The sequence below is a fragment of the Choloepus didactylus genome, chromosome 7 (assembly GCF_015220235.1).
Source record: "Choloepus didactylus isolate mChoDid1 chromosome 7, mChoDid1.pri, whole genome shotgun sequence".
Lineage (NCBI taxonomy): Eukaryota > Metazoa > Chordata > Mammalia > Pilosa > Megalonychidae > Choloepus > Choloepus didactylus.
In genome coordinates this window covers 33,542,691-33,566,284 of record NC_051313.1, presented here as the reverse complement: position 1 = coordinate 33,566,284, position 23,594 = coordinate 33,542,691, and the positions used below count along the sequence as shown (strand labels likewise).

The window sequence follows — 23,594 nt, the reverse complement described above, 5'->3', positions numbered from 1 at the left end:
ATGGGGTCTCTCATGTGGTTGCACTCAGCTGTCATCTGGGGCTGCACTCATCTGAAGGCTTGACTGGGCTGGATGTCCAAGGCAGCTCACGCCTGCATCTGGCAGTTGATGCTCTCAGCTCATCACCTAGCTGGGGCTGGCAAGTGGAGCACCTACACATAAGTTCTTCCTGTGACTTGCTCCTTATGGCATGGTGGGCTCAGATTGGTTGTGCTTGTTACATAGCACCTGGCATCCAAGAGATAGGAAGTTGAAGTGAAGTAGGATAGAATTGGGCATCAAGGCTGTGGTCCCTGGTCTTTTGCTCAGTTTCGAAAGAATTAATGCAAACCTGCAAAGCTTCAGCTGCATACTTCATGGAGCCAAAATTTCCCCTAAAGCTCTGAAGCCTCCCCAAACCATAAACACTTGTAAAATCATGGGCCCAAAGCAAATTCTCAGTTAATAACAAAAAGCATGTGGCCATAAAAGTTGTTAAACATCTGCCCAAAGGCAAATTTTAGATATGCAAAGGCAGGTCACAAGTTCTGATCTCTGTGATAACTGTCTCCTCCTAGAGTAAAGAAGACATCAGGTATTCAAAGGTCAAGATAAGATCACAGCAAAACTTTCCTATATAACAAAACCAATCCACTCCCATTCAGTGCATGCTTCTCCCTGAAAATAGCCATGCCAGCTCTTTAGCATGTCTTCTTTCTCTTTTTCTTTAATAAACTTTACTACTTGTTTCTACTGGCCTCTCCTGTCACTGAATTCTTTCTGTGTTGACAGTCTTGAACCTGGAACAGTGCTCCACCTGGCACTATTGCCAGCAGGGCACCAGTTACAGAAGCAGCCAGACCAGTTAAGGGCTACATCTGGAACTGGCACAGTGTCACTTTGTTAGAAATGAAGCAGTACCTGAAAGAGAATAAATGCTCACTCAACTGTGGGGGAGAAAAGAATTCACTCATGATCTTGCAAGAGCAGGCACACCACCAAAGAAACGTGGCAGATGCACCAAACAAAAGAACATAGCAATAGTTATACCCTACTCCTAATATGCAGGTCACTCCCCTGTCTCCCCATTGGCTGTGTATTCCAGAGGTTACAGCCTATCTGAGAGAGCTGACTAGCCCGCTTTTGTGAGTTTGAATTGTACAGCCTATTAGAGAGAGAGTTAACTAGTTTAAATTTCCCACCGTGAGTTCCCACCTTTGATTATACCCTACATTCCTTTGCATTCCAGTAACCCTGGTTATTTTTCCCATATAAGGAGTTGATGCTGATTCTAGGCTTATGTCATGGCTCGCTCTCTCTCCATGGAGCCAGTTAAAGCCAGTTCTGCCACCAAGTCTCCATTTTCCCTATTCCATGTTGCCTTTATGTGAAAGCTAAACTCAACTCTTTCTTACAACTTGCACCATATTCTGTTGGTCAAAGCAGTGAAAGGGCTGACCCAGATTCAAAGGGTTGAAGAAACAGACTCCAGCTCTGGATGGGGGACTTGCAAGATGACATTGCAGAAAAGCATGTGAGATGGGTTACACTGTTGTGGCCATCTTGGAAACTCAGTCCACCACACATCTTTTCCTATAACATAATATGTACAATAAATTGAATGCATGACTGCTCTGCATTCAGCTCATCTGCAGGAGAACATGAAAATGTCCTCCAGTTTTAATGAGCTGTATTCCAAAAATTAACTCTGCTTCTGGAAGTGCAGTAACAGGCACAAAATCTGAGCATTTCACCCCAGCGATAGATCCACTTCAGAAGGGTTGGAAAGAGCAGCATCTAGGTAAGCAGAAGGTTTAGAAAGGAACTCCTCTTGGGGATTTTGTTTCAAGCCTGTGAGATGGATTTTACCCACATTACTTATTTATTCCTCTCAGTAATCTCATGAGATTTTATGGACAAAGAAATTAAGAATAAGAAAATTTTAGTGACTTTCTCAAAATCATTTAACCAATATAGTAAGTGGCATATCTGGAATTCAAGCTCAGGCCAGGCCAACTTCCAAACTTGGGCTTTTTCTGCTTTACCATACAAAACCACTGCTCTCATAACCGAGAAATGGAAAAGAACGCAAAATAATGCAGTGAAAAGCTGTCCCTCAGATCTTCACTCCTGCATATATTACCTTCGCTTATAAAAGAAATGAAAACAATTTTTTAAAGCTTAAAACCTTTTGATTTAGATACATTAACTTAAGACACAGGTTTGAGAATTTTCATCAGATAACAGTAAATATGTTTAATCTGGCTTTTCACTTCTGGCAAAAATAGTGAGGATCAAGTTCTTGTAGGAAAAAATGGTTTTCAGAAAGCTATCTGGTTTTAATAAGGGCACTCCACAGCAGTAGTTCTCAGAATGTGGGCCTTGAACCATTATCATGATGTGGGAACTTGTCAGAAATGCAGAATTGGGGCCGCACCCCGGAACTGCTGAATCTCGGGGAGTGTTTTAACAAACCCTCTAAAAAGGCAAAGCAAAGCCATGTGTTAGAGGATGAGAAGTACTGTGGAAATGGGTGTTCATTGTGACTGAAGAGTTACTTGACTGACATCACCATGGAGGCACAGACTCAGGCGATCCTAACATTGAAAGCTCCTTAGAAGTCACCTGTTTTGTAGGTGGGTACATGTCCAGTTGGCCAGGTGTGAATCTCTGGGGCCTCACCAGAAATCTCTAGGATGAGACACAGGAATTGATGTCTGTTACAAGCATTGCGCTTCCAGGATTGAGAATCACAGATTCTGGCTTCATAATGCACCATCACCCCAAGTTCTCCTTTCGGGCCACATGGACCAAGCCAGTCGATCTTTGAATGTTTTTGTTAAACAAGGTCCTTTATCCAGTGTCTATGCCCTCATGTGCCATGGTCATTCCATTCTCCTCTAGATATACTCCCTCTTGAAAATGTCATCCAGAATTGAACCCTGTAACCCAGGTTTAGTCTGAGACAGACTGGTGGAGCGGGAATTGTTGTCTCCTTTGTTCTCAACATTGCACTGGTATTAATGTGGCTTGAAGTTCTAATAATCTAATTGTCTTACGGGTAGCACACATAGATACCTAGGGGTGAGGAGGGGAACACATGCTTCTTATCCAACTTCTTAAAGAACACATATTTTTCCAAAAAACATGAAAATCTCAAAAAATATATGGAATTAGCTAAATAAATTATAAAACACAGTCCCCAGACTTTTTAATTACACATTGCCTATAATGTAGAGCTGGAGCAGATGGTGGTCTGTATATCTTGATGCTTCCAAAAAGCAGTGGATCCTCTGTTGCTGGACCTGTATGTCTGAGTGTTCAACCTAATAAGATTCTATTTATCCCTATGAAAGCTCACCTTGCTGAGTCATCTTGTCGACCTTCCAGCTTATCCAAAGGTTATTGTATATGATTCTGCCACCTGCTGCCTCTGTGTGTTCCTCCCAGCTGTTGGTGTCCTCTTCAGAGGCCTCGTTAAACACCTTTTAATAAGTCAGGGCAGGCCTCTAAGAGCTCTCCAGATCAATGTTTCCTCCAATGTTATATTCCTCCAGATTATGCCTCCTCCAAGAATGTAATATCTGTTCAGTTACCATGTCAGAAAGAAGAAACTAGATTCTTTCAGATTCACTCATTCTGGCATCAGAGGAGATAACAGGTTGCAAACTCAAACACCAACACAGCAGTAGACCAGGTCTTGTGTACTTGGTACAGTACGGTGGGGATTGTGACAATCTATTAGAGACTTTATATGTGTCTATCCAAAGACATTACAATCTAAAAATGTTTAAACACTGCTGGCCACAAACCGTACTTGTGTAGATTTTATTTAGTCCAAGGGTTACAGTTTTGATGGTGCTAGAGAAAGAAAGAATTCTCTGTCTTGTCTACACTCATATGAACTGTTTGAATAATTTTTCTCTAAAAGACTTCTGTATAAACCTTTTCCTCCCCTGAATTCTCCATTTGTAGCTATGAAATCCCTCATTCTATAATTAGAATACTTACTAAATCTAGACTACCATGCATAATTGGCATAAAGTAAGAGTAAACATTTTAACAACCATCAATCACAATGACATTTAAAGTAATAATGGTAGCAAATATTTATTGATTGCTTATCATGTACAGGCTATATGTTAAGTGATAATAATACTATAAAATTAAGAAGTCCCTGCCCTCAAGGAGTTTATGATTTACAATGGGGCAAGCAGGGTGTACAAATAATAATTTGTACCCCTAGCTGTACATTAGAACTACTTGGGAAGATTTTTAAAAATACCAATGTGTGACCCCACCCCAGATTAAATCAGAATCTTTGGCATAAAGCCCAGGTATCTAACTGAAATTACAGAGAAAGAAGACAAATATTGTTAAAATGTAAGTTACATTTTTCAATACATTATATATGCCATTTCCCAATTTTTATTTGGTGTCCTTTTCCAAGCATTATATTTAGCATGCACATTTTATTTTACTCAATCGTTTTCTAGATTTCTTTATTTACAAATATAATTATTAAGTAGAAATAAACCATAAAAGCATCATAAACCAGAACTCTTTTTCAATATTAAATTTCATTTCCTTCCTTGCCCCCTTATAAATGAGCAGAAGAAATTTAAAACATAAACTATTGTTTATCTCTTCTATCTTCCAAAAATACTTTAGTGTCTCTTAGCCAAAAAAAAATTTTTTAATATGTATGTGTGTATATATCAGAAAATTAAATTCATCAGCTCTTACAACATATATATTTAAACAGTTCATAGCAAAACATTTTAGCTGTTCACTGGCATGCAATCTTACATTACTCACAAAGGCTATAGATATTTAAATCTCTCCTGAATTATGTTCTGCAATGGAAAGAGCAACAGACCTTTTTGGAGGCTGGTGGTAGAGGTGTTAGCAGTCTGGTATCTGTAATCCCTTCAGACAGTGGGTTTGAAAATTCTAGTCTTGAATCACACAGACAGTAGTGATATAGTTAAAAAGAAAGATGCTTAGTTATTCAGTGATAGAAATAGTGATGTGGCACAATTGTCAGTTAAACTAAAATATATATATATATCTTTAATATTCGGATTGTACTTTCTTGTGTTTTACCACAAGAGGTCCCTAAATCCCATATCCTTTGATAATATGCAGCCCATTTTATGTGCATATCAGACTGTTGCAGCACTTTGCTGTCATTGCCATTAACCAAATCTTTAACATAGAAGAGCTAAATTTTTACTCTTTAACACCAGCTTTTTAAAAAGTGTGCTTTTAATCTCATATGGACACAGAAAATATCAGTATCGAAGGATATAAAAGAGGCAGAAAGTCCAGCAAAATAAGTTACATAAAATGGCAGTGAAATAGAATTCCTTAAGAGTTTGATTAAGTGAAAACACAGGCTGCTTTAGGAGTTAAGAACAAACAATACTGTTACCCTCTGCCTTGGGTCTAAATTCCCTGTCTTGTCCAGTTGATGTTAATCTATCAGTATAGTAACGTAATTAACATTTTTTTTTTCTGCTAGAGTTAAAAAATGGAAGAGTGCTTTATATAGGATGACTTTGATAGTGTGTGAATAATACAATTTTCTGTCACTGACAGTTTGGCAGGGTATTACAAATCACATTATTACTTTTCAGTATAAATAAACATGAATGTTCTCATGTCTGTTCCTTTCACCACTAAGGTATTTATTCATTGAGTGCTTTTACTCTGTGCCAAGCAGATCGACATATTCCCTGCCTTTAGGAGCTTAGTCTCTTTGGGGAGAGAATTTAGTGGACAACATAATTCATTGTAGTATTTTTAACAGGAACCCTCTTTTCCTTTGCTTTAATAACTTTACTTCTGTTATTTTACTTGAAATCGCCTCACACTTGATTTCAATAAAAAGATGAATGTGTGTGTTTGTGTAGTTATTTCTCTTTCTTCTTTTAATGATCTAAGGCTACAAGGGGAAAAAATATATTTTCCATAACAACAGCCAGTGATCTTTTATAGTAAGAGCATAATCAACCACTGGGTATCTGTTTGTGCAAGCCTTTTCTTATTTAGTTTGTTCATTTCAAACTATCTTGTGAACAAAACAAGGATACCCCATTGTTATTTCAGAGTGTAATTTTCTCCAGTTAAACTATAATGTTTGCACTTTTTTGAATTAGGCTTATCAAGGGATAGGAATACCAAAAAAAATTCATCTAGGGAAGACATTTAAAATATGACATTTAATGCTTTTTTAAAATTCATTTGGAAATGTTCGAGTGGCTTTATAATAGTAATTTGTATTTTGATCACTAGATGGCACTAAGCACATATAGCTAAGAAAAAATAACCTTTTCCCTAACAGCTGTTTCCAAATTACAGAAAGTATATAAATGTTTTCAGCATTACACACTGTAAATCTTTTGTGTTCCAGGCCATAAAATTCTTATATGAAGAATTTATATGAAAAACAAAAAGGTTTTGTTTGTTTTTCTGGGTAAAATAATCTCCGACACAGCGTTTGAAATTACTTAGTCAACCACTTATCAAACTGTTCTATTCTTAGACATTTAGTTTTATTATTTTCTCTTTCTTCAATTGCCCCTTTCTTATTAGTATCTTCTCTTCCCTGAAAAACAAAATATTTTTTTAATTTTTTTAAGAGCCATTACATAGTTTCCGGGATATTGAAAGACTTAGACATTTATTCACACATATTCCTGTAGGACAAAATACAAGAGCACAAACTTTGCTTTTATTCTTGGTCTCATGATGTCTAAATATTATTCTCGTATTGCAATGTATTCTTTCATTTGTTATGTACTCTTTTTTTGATCTGGTTATGATATTTTTGCAATGTATTATCTTCTGAATCGAGCTGCTCTGGGCTGCAAGTAGCAGATACCCTTAATGCTTAAGCTATTATTAAATTGACTTATTTCACATGATCAGAAGTCCAGAAGTAGTGCACTTCCAGTGGTAGTTAATTCAGTGGCTTAATCAGAGACTCAGTGATGTCATCAGGGACCCAGGTTCCTTTCCTATGTCCACTCTGCCACCCCTGGAATGTGACACTTACCCTTATGGTTGCTGCCATTCAAGGTAAAGCAGGTAATAGTAGCAGAAGATAGGGGCCTTTTTCTCTGATGTGGATTTCTCTTATCTGCAGTCTGTTATTCCAATGCACCCCAACACCGCCAGCAGAGATCCTCACAAGCCTCGGCTGCACCCTCCTAAACTACTCACTGACAGGGGAGAGAATTACCTTGCCTGTCGTAGGTTGCTAGCCTTCCCCAGGCAGCTGGTTCTGAGGAGGAGGATGAAACCCCAGACAAAATCAGAGGGCTCTGCCAGCAAAGCAGAAGACAGGGAAAGGATTTGGGCAGGCAGGCCATAGTAAGCCATTTCTGTTGCTTTGGTTAGGGGACATTTCTTTCCAGTCCTGATAATTCTGAGATGTAATATTACTTTCATTTCTGTTACTTCAAGTACATCACACCAGACAAATTTACAAGTGTAGCCCTCATGTAGTTATCGCCGTGTTTATCACTCAAAAAAGCTAACTGTTTTGTCCATGCGTGTTCCTTTTCCAGAAGTTGAAGAAAGTTAGAACTTGGGTTCTTTTATCTGCTTATTAGAGAGAGCTATCACTCTCAAAGTATCTCTCAATTGCTTTATGAGTCTAGTAAACCTGTAGGGAGACTCCTTCCTTGCCTCTTCTAGCTTCTGGCATTTGCCGGCCACCCTTGGCGATCCTGGGCTTATACATCCACCTGCTCTTCTTCAAATGGCCTTCTCCCTGTGTCTGTCATGTGTGGTCCTAGTCTCCCTTCTTATAAGAACACTGACCATTATGGCCTCCCCGAATCCAGTTTGGCTTCATCTTAGCTAATTACATCTTCAGAGAGCCTGTTTCCAAATAGGATCACGTTCACAGGACCAGGGGTTGGGACTTGGACATGTCTTTTGGAGGGACACAATTCAACCAGTAATGGGATTAGTCCTCCAGGATCTTACGATCTACTTCTAGAGGGAATGCCACCATCTCCCTTGGAGCTCAGGTTGACCCTGCGGATTCTCTAAGGACCCCAAGGGGCAGAGCCAGCACTCCCAGCTCAGTGATTCAAGATCAAGTCCTTCAGCCTTCACTGTCACCTGCAGTTGCCCCCCTGGCCTTATTGGACCTGTTTGGCTCCATTTTTCTGTTTGACATCTCAGAAGCTGGCTCTCTCCCATATGCTCCATCTGAAACTACACTACAGTGACTGAGAAACCCAGCTGCCTCCTCAGGGCTTCATGCCAGGGATGTGTTCCTGATGCATGATCTGAATTTCTGTTTATTACCTGTATTCAACAAGTATTTGTTGAATGACTGAAAGACTATTAATCATTTGATATTTCAAAGGCAGTAAATTATTTTGTGGTTTGAAATGTTGATTATATTGTGTTTTTTAATCTCTTAAAAATTTATTACTTCTTGTCTAATAGCCAACAAATATTATCAACTGACATTTTCAACTAGCATTTTAAGTAAGGAACAAGAAGTACTTTTAAGAAGTGTTTCATGATGGCATGTTAGATTGTTCAAAATTAGTCTTTACTCTTTTATCTATAGCTTTGGGAGAGATTAACTTGCTTAAGAATACACTGAGTAAAAAAAATAAAAAAAAGAACAATCTCCTTGGTATTTTTATTTTTTTAGAAAACTGCAGAATATATTTTCCAGAAATAAAAAGAGATCCAGGCAGATTTTTACACAGTTGTCCTACATCTGTTTTTTTTTTTTAAAAAAAAAAAAAAGTGGCTTTGATCTCCAAACAATTTTCCTTCTCTTAGTTGCTAGGATATCGGAATAACCAGAAGGAAGGGATTGAAATGGTGGAGCTGTAACCTATGTCATCTTTGGAAATTTGTTCTATATCTACTTGTTAAATTGTAATTTGAAAGTTACCACCTTTTGTATTATGTTACATTTCACAAAAAGGAAATAACTGAAACTGTGGAATTGTAACCAATAATATTCTTTGAAATTTGCTAATTACTTATTAACTTGCACTTGGAAAGTTTTCACTTCTATGTAAATAGGTTATATTCCACAATAAATAAAAGTGGCTCTGAAAGTTGAAAAATTCTGGGAAAAATTCTTCTGTTAATTTCCAACAAAAAGTTGGAAAGTTCTAACAAAAGAACTTAATTTCTTTTGTTCAGTTCTCACAGTGATTACCGTATACTTTTCTATGAACATATCCTCGGGTAAGTGATGAGTCATTAAGTTTTCACTGTCTTATAAAATACTGATAGCAAATAGACCTGTGCTTTTTTAATAAAGTGCCCAATGTGTTATATTAAACAATGCTGAGTTACAAATGGTTGTTTCTCATTACATACTTCAACATCTGCTGACAGCAACACACCCAAGTACAGTTCACCAGAGCAATATTACCAGGGGCCAGTATCTTTGCCCGCAGCTCAGGCTTATAGCAACCTGATGGGCTAGAGGCAGTAGAGTTTCTGGAAGGTGATGGACCACATGTCCTTCACGCAGTCTTCCACGAAGTTTATGATTATTGAGGGAAACCAAGTTGCAGATCATACTCCCTGAAAGATACCTGGAGTACAAACACTGCAGCCATTTGAGTGTGGGGCCACATTCTTGCACATTTAGCACAGCCAGGAATGGGACTGACATCCATGAACATGGAAGCAGTATAAATGCATAGACTTTAAAATAAGGCAGACATGGGTTCAGTTTCTGCTCTGCAACTTATTGTGTGACCTAGGACAGGTTTTACAACCTCTCTGAGCCTCAACTTTGTCATTTTAAAAGCGGGACAATAATAATCCATAAGCCTGAGGGAAGTTAAAATAGCATAATACAGGTAAGGTCTTGGGCCGAGTTGTTGATAACTTTCAGTAAGTGCTAATACTTATGCCATCATTCTTGTGGGGGAATGTCCAAGGTCAGAGCAAGATTCTCCTTAGGAGTTGCTAAAATGGACTGTTAGATTTTTCCTAAGCCTTCCTCAAATTTCAGCAAATACTGACTAGCTTTGAATGTGGAGCAGGTTCTAACCTCCAGCTGACTCCTTTAGCCACATGATTCCCTTATTCCTCCACGTATGTAGGTATGGGAATTCTGTGGATAAAAAACTTGTAAACTCTGCTTCTGCTTCAGCATGCATATAGGCAGAAGACTTCAGCATGCATGTAGTCTATACTCCTGTCGAAGATGATGGGAATGTCTTGCTTCGCTATGCTATGTTCTTGCACATAGTCCATTCCACTCCCAAGGCCAGGCTCATCTGTTGTCTACTTGCCTGTTGACCTCTGTGTCATAAAGGTCAAAATGTCCTGCCTCCCTAAACAGCCTTGAGTGCCAACACGTCTCCCTACCCTGAAAATCTCAGTAAAAACCGAGATGAGAATTGCTCGGGAGGACACTCTGTCTTAAGTTGTTCTCACTCTCGCCTCTCGCCTTTTGTCTCGAGTAATTCATTACGTCACCATGGTTACTGCTGGACAGGAAACCACATGTAGGTTTAGTTTGTTCTACAGTATGCTTATAATCTGACAAGGTACTTTCTGCTTCTGAATAACATATAAGCTTGGAAGCTCTCTTACTGTCTGTGAAGTGATCCTTGAAGTGAATTAAGGCTGACCCAGATGCCTTGGTAAGCGCCTGTTATAGAGACATCTGTTGTCTTAGTGGTGATGTCAGCATAAACTCTCAGGAGTTTTCACTTCTTTTTCATTTGCATAGATAACCAAGGTCTTTCTTCTTCTCTTAATTTCTATTTATTGCCATTTTGGTTTGTAAAAGTATTCTGGAAAGTTGGATAACTATTCTCTCACCCTAAAGAGATGTTGAGTTTCTCAGGGACAAGGACTACCTTTCCTTTGCCATCCCAGATAATCTTTAATTGGGTACAAATACAGATTAAAAACCAGTAATCTCTATCATCTCAAAGTTGTCAAATTATAAGACTACACTGGTTTTCAAAAACAAAGTATCTTCCCTGTTTTGAACATTCATTGAAAGATGTCACCTGACTTGATGTAATGCTAGCTTTCTGTTGGACCCGTGTAACAATGATCCTTAACTCTACAAGCTAATAAATCCCATCAAATTTTATCCCCCAGATTGGAAGCTATAGGTCCTAAATATTTCCAGCTAATAGAAACTATTTGAAATTGCCAATATTACTATGAGCATCATGAGAAAGGCACCTTGGCAACTAGTGCTAATGTGGGTTTTTTTGGTATGCATATATTATAAGGTGTTGTCAGGAAGACCAGTGCTCAGCTACCTTCTATTTTCAGTGTAATATTCACCTTACAATGCATAAGAAAAAAAAGCATATAAAAGTTGATCGAAAGATAAGAAGTTATGCTATGGTAAATCAGCTGAAAATTAAGTTCTGTTTTCTGTGGACCTTTGCTAATTCCTTAAAATAAACTTATGAGAAATTCTGTTACTGTTTAGGATTGATTTTGCAGACCTTTTAAACACTTTGATTACAAATGCCTTGAGGCCTGGTTTCTTCTCCAATTTACCAAGTCAAAGGCCTTTCTGGGCACTTGGTGAGTTATGTTTTGTTTCTTTCTCCTCCTGTTTAAGATTTGTCCATTCAGTTACTCAACAAATACCTATTGGAGAACAACCATGTGCAAAGTACTATGTTAGATGGAACAAGGGGTATAAAAAAGACCCCATATCTTCTTTTTATCTTCTTTTCCCTCATTGGAGAAAAGAAGATAATAAACCTATGTTTGCATTAAATTTTAATTCTCACCACTTTGTGTCATAATTATTTATTTGCATGTCAGCCCCCCCACCCCCCAACTTTACAAATGAAGGGCATGGTCTTTGCTTTAGTTTTAAGTATTCTCCTCAGGCCTAAATGAATGCCTCCATAAATATTTGGGGAATGAATCAATTATAATGAGGCAGAATGGGTTATTTTCTAGAACAAAGGTGCCTGCAAAATACTTTACAATTATAAAAAATACAATTAGATGGGAAACAGTCCTTGAAGGATAGCTAGAACTTTCACACACAGAGAAGAGGCTGAAGGGGAGAAGGGTGGAACGAAAGGAATGAACATATTTTGCAGATAAAAAAGAATGAGAATAGCACAGTGGGTTGGCCACTAGTGGTAAGTGCTGTCTGAAAGCTTGTTCTATCAATACATAAATGAATGAAAAGCAGCGCCTGAGCAGGAATGGAGGAATTATAGGCTTGGGGAATGAGAGGGTGTTGGTGATGAATTAAGTTGTTGATATCTGTTATTTTTATTCAAGTACATCAAATAAACTCTTTGATATATTAACATTTGAGGGCCGTTCAGAATTCTCTTAGGAGATGAACATCTAAAATAAACCCAGGAAAGGCTGAAAGTTGAAACATATCAATGTATATAATGCCTTTAACAAAAAGGTTATAAATGCATATCAATGTACATAATACCTTTAACTATATATATAGAGAGAGAGAGACTTAGACACCTAGCTGTGTTTTAAAGAGAATGATATAAAAATGAACATAATATATATATGAATAATATATATAGTAAATGCTTTGTAATTTAACTTATTTTATTTTTTATTCAGATGCTGGGCATTATATAAACAGCCTATGCCAGCTTGGAACGATATTAAACATACATTTCTCCTCACTTCCTCACACACACACACTATCATGCTTTGGAATGAAATTTAAAATCCCTCAAAAGAGTGTTCACGTGATTCAAACACATCAAATATTCTTAAAAATACTGGAATACAGCATTCTTACCTTTGAACTACTTCTCTGTGTCATTCAGAAGCCTGGTTCAGTGCTAGACGTAGCTCAGTACTCTACCCCGCGATGGGCTCATGAACAGTGAAATCCAAGTCAGGTTCCCTGTAGCAAGTGTCGAGCAGTGAGGAATCCTCAGTAAATGAGACAGACACATAAACAAACACCTAAGTAAGTCACTAAATGTGTGGGATAATTACAGATTGTGCTGTGGGCCGTGAAGGAAGACACAGTCTGATGGGGTAGAGAGGCTGGTTGGGGAGGGCCTCTCCGGGAAGGCAGAAGAGGTGGCATATGCAGGGCATATGCAGAGTAATGAGAGAGCGGAGAAAAAGCGTCCTAACGGATGGATGAACCAGGCCAAGGCCTGGTGCGTGGGTGGGTGTGGCAGGTTCCAGGGACAGAAAAGAGGCCCGTGACTCTGGCACATAGTGATTGGCAAAGCAACGTGAAGTTAGGCACATAAGCATCCTCACGCACTGTGAAAAGGGGTTTGAATTGTATTGCATGAGCAGTCTGAAGCTATAGTCAATCATTTGAGACAAAAGAGTGATGTAAGAGGCTGTTTGGGCTGCTGGGTAGGGAATGACTAGGAGTGAAGAAAGACGGACAGAGATCAGGGAGACCAGGTAGTTGCAGTGGCCCAGGTGAGAGATTATGGTGGCATGGCCCAGAGCGGCAGTGCTAGAGGTGAAGAGAAGTAGATATATTTTAGATACATAATGGAGATAGAAAATTTGGGATTTGGTGATGTTTTAGAAGCTAAAGATGAAAAAAAAAAAGGAGTAATCAAAGATGACTTCCAGGTTGCTCATTTTTATTTTTTCTGAATTGAGCAAATGGGTAGATGGTCCCATTTACAGCCATGGGGAAGGATGCGGAGGAAAAGATTGTGGGTTGAGGAGGTATAACTATTAAGAATTCATTTTTCAGACTATTAATTTTAAGATGCGTAGGCAGTTATCTCACTGGAGCTATCAATTACGAAATTGTATAAATGAGACTGAGTTCAGGGAGAGATTTAGGCCCTGGTTAAAGTTTGGGAGTCATCAGCTCAGAAATGGCTATTTAAAGACATGGGCCTGTATGAGACCAAATAGAGAATGTAGATAGGCAAGAGCCCAGACCAATTCCTGGTACACTCAAACCTTTAGGATAGAGAGGAGAGTGATGGAGAAGGAGCAGACATGTTATTAAAGGATGACAGGAGAGTGCAGTGTTCAGATGCTACCTAAAGGTCAGTTAAAATGAAGAAAGAAAAATTCCATTGGAATGAATAAGATGGAGATCACAGTTTCCATAGATTGGTAGAGATACAAAACCAGCTGTATCTTTTTTTTTGTTTTTGTTTTGTTTTCTTTTTTAAGAAAACATTTCTGAAGCCTTTATTTATAAAAGCTTTAAAAACAAATAATACTCTCTGTTTTGTAAATAATGTTTTGTTTAAAAAGGACCACCCAGTTATATCATTGTAATATCACGAAGAAAGAATGTACAGGGGAAACAAACCAATGTGGCTGACATTAGGAGATCTGCTAATATTACTGATTGAAGTGTAGATAACACACATCATAACTTGTAGTCCATCATTTCAGGATAGAGCTAATGAATACCAAAAAGTCTTCCCACACATGTTCTGGGCTGGTCACATATTCTGCATAGCTAAATATTTCACAGTCTTTTTTGTCATTATATATAAACTAGGTTGCAAAGATATACACAAAAAATAAATAAGCATTACATTCCTTAGGTAACTTTATCAGATATATTAGTATTTTGTTGTTTTGTGTCAAATCTATCCATTATTTATCTTTGTAGCAATAATGAAAGCACAATTTTTGTTTTCTAATTTAATTTGATAAAAAATACAACTAAAATTTTGCTATCTTTGCAATTTAATAAAATTGATTTGTGGAACCAACAAATCAAGAGCATCATAAGTATGACTATAAAATTTTAAAAAAATAAGGGCAAACAGTGATGGGAAAAAAAGAAGCAGATCAAAGGAAGTATACTACCATAAAATAACTGCAGCTTCAACATCTTGGATACCAGCTTCCTGGCAGACACTGAAAATTCAATCACAAGGGATTTTTTTCCTGAAGAGTATAAAGCTGGTTTGAAAAATTTTTTAGTCACAGAGCAGCCAACACATGCCAATTAGAAACTGACAGACACTAGATGTGCTTGGAAGATTAAGCACTACATACAGAAGAGCAGTTACTAAGCTCTTCAGTAGTTCCTTTTGTTTTCTGTTTTTTTTTTTTTAAGCTCGTCTTGCTGAATCAAGTGTTCGCATAATGTATGTGCCATATTCTGTGGGTTGAAAACAAGTAACTACTGTATAAAGTTGGCAGATAGTCATTTTTCCAGCTAAAAGCAAGAAAAACCAAAATTTCTGATAAAACAGAGGATTTGAGTCAGAGTCATGCTCTAAAGTGCAAAATTGATGGCCTACAATCTCAAATAGCTAAAACTCCTGTAGAATGGAAGGGAGAGACATGGAACAGGGAAATAAATTACAATCAGTGCTAGTTAATTTAGGAAAGGGGGAAAACAAACCAACCCCAAATAGGTAAAGTTTTTCAAAATATTCAATATGATAAAGCTTTCCCCACTCTCTTTCACACATGCTTGCTAACAAGTGTATTAAAGCTGAATTTAATCTGAATGCTTTTCTATTTATTAAGACCCAAGATAGGAATGCTCATATTTAGTATTGAAAAGCAGAAAATAAAATGGGCTATGAAAAGAAAGAAAAAGTATTGTCTATCGTTCAAGGGATCCAACCAGAGATAAAACCTATATACAAGCATATGTGAAGTTTAAATGAAATAAAAGGGCTGTTTCATGTCATGACTGCTTGTCGGCTTCCTCTTCATAAGCATTCCTGTGCCATTCTGCACATAGGACAAACCAGAACCAAGGCCGTTTGTAAATGACCACAATATTTGGCATCATCAATATGATCTTCAAAGAACATTTCTCTCATTTTGAAAAAGACCATTCCTGTAAGCAAAGAATCAGATCCTGCCTGATGTTTGTTAGGTCCAGAGCCATTCAAGAATCCACACAACACAGCGAGTCATGGTTTAAGTAGAGAGTTTAAGGTTTATTAGAGGAAGAAAGCAGAAGAAAGCAGGTGGGAGCCATCAGAAAAGAAAGAAAGGAAAAATGGCTCCAACCCTCTATCTGAGAGCAGCATTTTTTAAAGGAAAAACCCACATGGGGAGGGAAGGGTGTTGGGGAAGAAGGGTGCCTGCTGAGAGCGTCCTGTGCCTCGATTGGGCAAGTGCCTATCAATTTCTAGGCTGACAGGTTGCTAGGATTTTGGCACATAAATTATTATTCTTAGAAAAGCAGCTGCGTTATCAATCTAGGGAGAGCAGGCCTTTTCGGTTGTTCGTCTTTTTGACATATCTGACCTTGTTTTTACCCACCTTTTGGGGTTGGGGCGCCACTGTGGCTGGAATAGCCTTGAACAGCCTTCATTCTTTAGTTTATGGGGTGCCTGTTTTCTGTGAGATAAGCAGCAGGGCCCCTGGATCAGATATTCCTTCTATATGTTAGACTCTTTTTTCTGGGGTCTGACAATGTTGTGGTCCTTTCTGTTCCAGCTCTAACAGCTCAGCAACTTCCTATAAACCACCTTTGAGATTTTTGCTGCTCTTCATGAGGTACTTCACATCATAAACGTCAGGAAAAAACAACTGAAGGATCTCAAAGAAGTCAAGTTCTTCTTCAGGCAAGTTAGAGTTGGTCAGGATTTTGATTAAATAGTCAAAGTCATAACCACTACGAAATGATAACCATTTGACCCCTTCACAGGGGACTACTCCAGATGTCATAAGAAATTCTGCAAAGTACTGGATCTCAATTCCTTCCTCTTCATGTTTTTTAAACTGGATACCAGATGTTGCTAGTAGCTCTATAGAGTCCTGGGCATATATGTCTTCAGTCAAATTAAATTTAAAATTAAACTTCCAGGTTGAAGTCCCCAGAGGGTATATCTCCTGGCTCATTCATAAATGTCAGTTCTAGCTGAATTATCTTTAACGAGTCTACCTTACACCACAAGAGTTGGTACTGATAGTCAGCATTGCTCCTGAAATCTCCAATGGGACTTGTAACCACACCTGGAAACTCGGTGTCCAAAGCAAAGTAATTATATTTTCAGATAACTTGACTAATTTTCTTCCTCTCATCTAGGTGGCAAGCCCAAACTTCAAAAATTCTTTGGCTATGATCTACAGCTGCTGCTGGCACAGTGAGGGCACAAGGGAGTCTAGATGCCAAGCATCAAAATGTTATACTTGATTGGAGGTTTGTTTCATAAAATAATTTTTCCTTTATTTGTGTACTTGATTGGCTGAACTCGCGCTCCTCGCCATAGAGACAGCAACCCCCGCGGTGGCGGTAGCGGCGGCGGTAGTGGGTGCCCCATAGACAACTCTCCCCCAGGAAGGGGAAAAGGGGAGTCAGAACCGTGTTGCACCGCTCTGCGCCGTCGCTTATCCCTGATTGTAGTATCTTGAAGAAGTCATCAGAGGTAAGTGAGTGCAGATAACTCTTTCTAGAGTTTAGTTAAAAGAATTAAGGTCTTAACTAGAGGACAATGTGAGATCGATGGCTTATTTTTTTTTTTTTTAGATTAAATACAATACAATATGCATTTATGCTGATGAGAATAGTTTAATACAGTGGTTTTTAACTGGAGTTACTTCTGTCCCCCAAGGACATTTGACAATGTCTGGAGACAATTTTGATTGTCACTACTTGAGAGGGGTGCTACTGGCAACTAGCGGGTAGAGGCTAAACATCCTGTAACACTTTAGTTTTCTAGGCCTCAGATTTAAAGTATTTCAGTAAAGGGTACAATGAATACTATAGTTTTGAGAGTTCACACAAAATAGTTTACTCCTATTTAGAGTGCAAAAAGATTGCCAGATCCTTAATTGATTATCATTACTTTATCATTAATTACAGGATCATAATGCTCATATTAAAGAATGTCTAGTTCATTAGGATTGGTTAATATTTATTTTGCTGCTGACTGATTCTAGTTCTTTGTTTGTCCCTAACTGCTGTTTCTCAGTTTCCACTGGTTTCCCTTCATCAGGCTCCTTAAATGTTGGTGCTCTACGGGTTCAGCCTTTCCTTTCTCTTGCACTCAGCCACTCTGATGGTTTTAAGATGGCTTTCACTATCATCTAATCACCGATGACTCCAATCCCTTATCTTTGGTTTCAAGTTCCGGACGTATAATGACTTATTCCCATCTGTTTTCTAAACTCTCCACACCCTTCAACCCCAGAATCGCATGAAATTGGATCTGCCTTTTAACAACTCATTAATTCCCGCTCCTATCTTAGCATGCTCCACTTCTATATTCCATTAGTCTACTGGTAACTTTTCCAACCATGATCTTGCCCAACCTAGAAAAATCAGCCATCCTCAACTCCTCTTTCCCCTTCGTATCTAATCTGCCCTTCGTGTTCTAGGATTTGTCACCTACCACATTCTTGTCACTGTCCTCATCATCCGTTGTATGAATTGGTGCGGTCACGGTTACTGCTTCTAGGGGGAGGGGCGGCCGGTAGCTGAGCCCTCAGCTCTCGGGGCTGCTTAAAGGGTACCGGCGGCGGGGGCTCTTTCCCGGAGGCGAGGGCGAGGTGGAGGACTTGGCCGGGTCCTCGGCGAGAGGCGTGCAAGGTGTGGAGGGCGGCGACAAGGACAAGACACTCTTCATCCAGTAGGAGTATGCGCCAAAGAGATTTATTCAGGGGTGATTACAGGTTATATAGGCTGGTAAGAAGGGCAGGGCTGGAAAAAGAGGTGAAGTAGCCTTAAATGGCAATACTGAAGGGAGAGGGGCTAGGATTGGTTCTGAGAGGACGCAGGAGCCGTTGCAGCGGGCGGGAGTTGTTCTGGCCACGGTGCATGCGCGCTGGCGGTGGCAGGAGTGGCCTTGGCACCAGGGAGTATGTGGGTAAGATAAGGAAGTGGGGAAAGGGCAGTTGGGAGAAAGGCGGTTTCCTCCGGCAAGCCTCCCCTGCCAGTGGCATTTTGGGTGAGGAAAAGGGAGCTGCCTTGACCTCGCTCCCCAGGCTCGGGGGGGCTGCAGAGGGCACTCACGCCCGTACCTACTACCCTCCCCAGGGGGTGATCAGGTCCCCTGGCCCAGGCCTGGCAAGCCGAGGTACAAGCTCAGTCACCCGCAATTCCCCTTTCTTTTCTAATTAGAGGAAGAGGCTTTACCGGAGAGGCCCACTACGGGTGAGGGAAGGGGGAGGTTAGGGAAGGGAAAAAGGGGTTGACGGTGGCTCAGCGAGGCTGGAGCTCAGTGTTGGTGTGGTGCCCGGGCGCTTGACAATGGCTTCGCTGCAGCGGGCTGGGCGAAGGTGAGGGGTTTAAAGTTCAGGGGTTCAGAGAAGCTGGAACTCGAGGTGAGAGCGATGTTCAGGTGATTGAGAAGGGCCTCGCGGTTGGCGAGTCGACCGGTGGCGTTGAGGTCGCGGAGGGTTGGCCGTCATCTTGGAGTGGGGGGCGTCAGAGGTGGTGAGTCGCTGATGCTGGATTTGCACGAACGAGGAAAAAATGGCATCCGTTTGTTTCCTTACAAGCTGGACAATTTTGCGGATGAGGCAGGGTCCTAAGATGAGAGCTAGAATAATTATTAATAAGGGGCCAAGAAAAGGAAGGATGTATGGGAGGATGGGAGTGAAAAAACTGGACCAATAACTGGTGGCTTCACGATCTCTTTTACGCTTTTCCAGTCCTTCTCGGACCCTTTTCAGGCTGTCCTCGACGAGACCTGTGGAATTGGCATATACATAGCACTCTTCTCCTAGGGCGGCGCAGAGGCCTCCTTCTTTGAGGAGGAGAAGGTCAAGACCTCAGCGGTTTTGGAGCACTACCTCAGAGAGGGAATTGACAGAATTTTTTAGATGGTAAATAGCGTTTTGTAAGTGATGAATGTCTTCGTCAACAGCCGCCCTGAGGTGAGTTAGGGCGGAGTCTTGACTGGCTAGTGCAGCGATTCCGGTGCCAGTGCCGACAAGACCTAGGAGGGAGGCAATTGTGAGGACGGTGATGGGCTTTCACTTTTGCAGTGGGGTAGAAGCTGCAGTTGTTTCCAGGCGGAGGAAGAAGTCTTCTTCGCTGTGGTATAAGACCCTAGGGATAAGGACAATTAGGAGGCAAGTTTCTTTATATTCACTGATGATATTCGTGCTGAGACGGGGTAAGTCCTGTAGAGGAGCAGAGCCATTGGGAGGAGTTATGAGGAATGAGAAATTTTGCCGAGCTGCTGGGAGATGAGTAGCTGGCACAGGCAGTGAGGTCGGGAGAGTTACTGGAGCGAGGGCGGACGCACTTTCCCGTATAGGAGACTGAATGAAAGGTTAGGGGGACGGCAGAGGTATTCCAATTGCATTCCAAGGGGCTGTTTTCTGTGCTTTCTGAAAAGGAGAGGTTGGAGGCAACGGGCTCGTACAGTGAGGAAGGGGTGGAGAGGCAGAGCCAGCAGGATGAGATAAAATTGGGGTTGGAGGAGTTTACTGAGGTAAAGGCGGCTTGGATGAGGCTGAGGAGGGGAGAGGAATAACGAGAAGGGGGCAGAAAAGGTTGGGGTGGTGGGGTTTGAGATGTAGTTGAAGTGCGTTTAGCCGGAGCTAAGGTGCGGCTGGAGGGCTGTGGAAAAAGAGGGTTAATGACTTTGTTGGGACCTATGCCAGAGGGTGTTCTTAATGCAGTATTTTGGCCTGGTTGGTATACAGCCTCCTTTTTTGTAAGAATAAGTGATCCTCGGTCAGTTTCTTTTTCATAGATTCTGAAGCCCCAAGTTTGACCGAGTAACCAGGAGGGATCAGTGGGGAGCTGCACTGTAAGATTAAGATGTGTGCAGGATCCCTCACTTTCTTGGCCGAGCCAGTTAACAGTAGGGAGTTTGCACCCTGTAGGGGTCCATTTTAAGGTAAGGTAATGATCAGGAACAGGAGGCTTCCAATTAGTGGTTAGTGTTTCACACCCCCAGTATGCACAGTAGTACTCGTTGGGGGAATTACAGTACGATTTTTCAGGATTTGAGGATGGGCACATGTAATATTGGGCCTGGGGATCACTTACCTTCCTGGCGCAGGTTTCTTCGACTCTGGAGACAAAGGTGGTGAAAGGCTTACTCGGTTCCTGGAAGAGCTTGGTAAATTTGTCAGGTTGACGGGCAGAGCAGTTGGCAAACGCGCGTAAGGCGATTCCCCAAAGGATAGGCCAAAAGGTGGCAGGTGCATTAATATAAGCAGACGCATTTATAAACGCTCCCGTGCCCAAGTAGGTTCTGGGGGGATGATAGACTCCAAGGGCTGCGTCTTGTTCACTTTGCTTAGCTGCTTCCGCCTGGAAGTGAGCACGCCAGTCAACAAACTGACCAGGGTTAAGAATGGAACGGGCAAGCGAGGCCCAGTCTTGGGGGATGCAATAGTCCATGCCGAGATCCTGCAGTATTTGGGAAGCGTATGGGCTACCTAACCCGTCCTCCCTGACGGCCCTGCGAAGCTGCTTGATAGTATCTGAGTCAATGGGATACCAGTCATACGGTTTCTGTGGGGTGGGGGCAAGGTTAAGAGGAAAGCAGCGAAAAGCACGAGAGAAAGGAGGACGCGCTTGCAGAGGGCTTGGCGCGGGAGTGGGGGTAGGGGGAGCGTTGTCCCAAGGGTTGCCTTGAGGTGTAGAAAGCAGCCAGGGGTTGTTAGTCGGCAGGGTGGGAGGAGCTGCCGGTAGTGGCTCCGAGGGGGAGCCCGCCGAAGGGGGAGGCGGGAGTGGGAGGCCCCAAGCGTCGCAAGATGGCGGCACGGTGGGCGTGGCTAAGACACAAGATGGTGGATCAGCTCCGCCCTGTGAAAGGGCGGGGTAAAGCGTATGCGGTTTCCGGCCCAGCTTAGGGCTGATGTCATCGCCGGAGCATTTCCTCCCCTCGATGGAAAAAGAAGGAGGAAGTTCGCCATCTTGGCGTGGCGCAGTGTTATTTTGCTTTTTGGGAGTCACCTCGAGCGCGTTGTTAATCTGCTCGACTAAGGACTCCGTGTCCGAGTCATGATTTGAATTAGTATCGCTATCTGAATCTGTTGGCTGGGTTGATAGGGCCTCCTTGGATTTAACGGGGCCTCGATCGGGGGGGAGGGAGCCTTGAAGGCAGGAGCGGATGGTTATCAAGGTGGGGAGCAAGCAGGGAGGGAAGCGCTTGCTCTCATGTTCCATGGCGTTAGTGACTTGATCAATAAGACGATCATAAGTAACAGGGTCCCAAAGATGGCAAGTGGTGAGCCATGGGTTAAAGGGGAGCAGGAGGTCCCAGTACACCTGCAGCTGCCGGACAGACACTTTACAGCGATGCGTGTCTAGGAGACCCGCTAGAGCACGAACTTGAGGTGCCTGACACGTAGATATACGATTACCCATAGCTGAGGGGGGAGGAGGGGGGGGTTGCTCCCGAGCCGGGCCGGCCCGGCTGGCGGGGAGGAGGAGGAGGAGTTGTTTACCGAGCAGAGAGAATGAGATAAACTGTGGCCGCAAGGCCGAAGGAGACGGCGAGAGCGGAAAGCAGTGCCCTTTGGCAACGGGAGTAGTCGGGGGGGGGGCGGTTGCAAAGAGGCACACGGCGCCAAATGAGGAAATAAAGATACAAAGAACTACAGCAAAGTAATGGAGGGGAAGAGGGAGAGCGTTAGGAGGAACGGGGGTTATAGAAGTGCGCATACAAGAGGACGAAGAGAGCGTGGGGGAAGGGAGGAGCGGCTTCGGAGCAGTGAACCTCCCACGGCTCCGGAAGCGGCGAAGGAGAGGCGGCCCTTACCTTGCAGGCGAGGAAACGGGAAGCTGGAGAGGCGTCCGGGCGAGCGGGCGACCTGCCAAACTGTTGTGTGGAGACGTTTCCTCACACGGGGCACCAGTTGCGGTCGCGGTTACTGCTTCTAGGGGGAGGGGCGGCCGGTAGCTGAGCCCTCAGCTCTCGGGGCTGCTTAAAGGGTACCGGCGGCGGGGGCTCTTTCCCGGAGGCGAGGGCGAGGCGGAGGACTTGGCCGGGTCCTCGGCGAGAGGCGTGCAAGGTGTGGAGGGCGGCGACAAGGACAAGACACTCTTCATCCAGTAGGAGTATGCGCCAAAGAGATTTATTCAGGGGTGATTACAGGTTATATAGGCTGGTAAGAAGGGCAGGGCTGGAAAAAGAGGTGAAGTAGCCTTAAATGGCAATACTGAAGGGAGAGGGGCTAGGATTGGTTCTGAGAGGACGCAGGAGCCGTTGCAGCGGGCGGGAGTTGTTCTGGCCACGGTGCATGCGCGCTGGCGGTGGCAGGAGTGGCCTTGGCACCAGGGAGTATGTGGGTAAGATAAGGAAGTGGGGAAAGGGCAGTTGGGAGAAAGGCGGTTTCCTCCGGCAAGCCTCCCCTGCCAGTGGCATTTTGGGTGAGGAAAAGGGAGCTGCCTTGACCTCGCTCCCCAGGCTCGGGGGGGCTGCAGAGGGCACTCACGCCCGTACCTACTACCCTCCCCAGGGGGTGATCAGGTCCCCTGGCCCAGGCCTGGCAAGCCGAGGTACAAGCTCAGTCACCCGCAAATTGGTACTATATTACATCATGCGTGGTTATTGCAAATACTTCATAACTGATTTCCCAGCCTCCATCTGACCTAGTAATCCCTCCAACCATCCTCAATATGGCAGTTAACGTTACTGTACAACGCAAATCACGTCAATTCGCTGTTATAACCTGCAGTGCTATGTAAGTCAAATCACTGCTCCAAGTAGTTAAAGCCACAGGAGTACAATTAAGGCAATGGAGCT

The 23,594-nt window shown here is 42.2% G+C and overlaps 1 protein-coding gene and 1 pseudogene across 2 annotated transcripts in view; both read right to left on the bottom strand.

The window, feature by feature from the left end:
- TSPYL4 (TSPY like 4) overlaps positions 1-23,594 on the bottom strand; it is an 84,818-nt gene that overhangs the window by 46,705 nt on the left and 14,519 nt on the right. The window contains exon 2 of one of the 2 annotated variants that reach the window (XR_005217776.1): positions 12,755-12,862. The exons of the other annotated variant lie outside the window; for it this stretch is intronic. The gene's annotated coding sequence lies outside the window, so the exon portion shown is untranslated. The remainder of the gene's footprint in view (positions 1-12,754; positions 12,863-23,594) is intronic. 2 annotated transcript variants of the gene reach the window in all.
- LOC119539056 lies at positions 15,611-17,379 on the bottom strand (annotated as a pseudogene).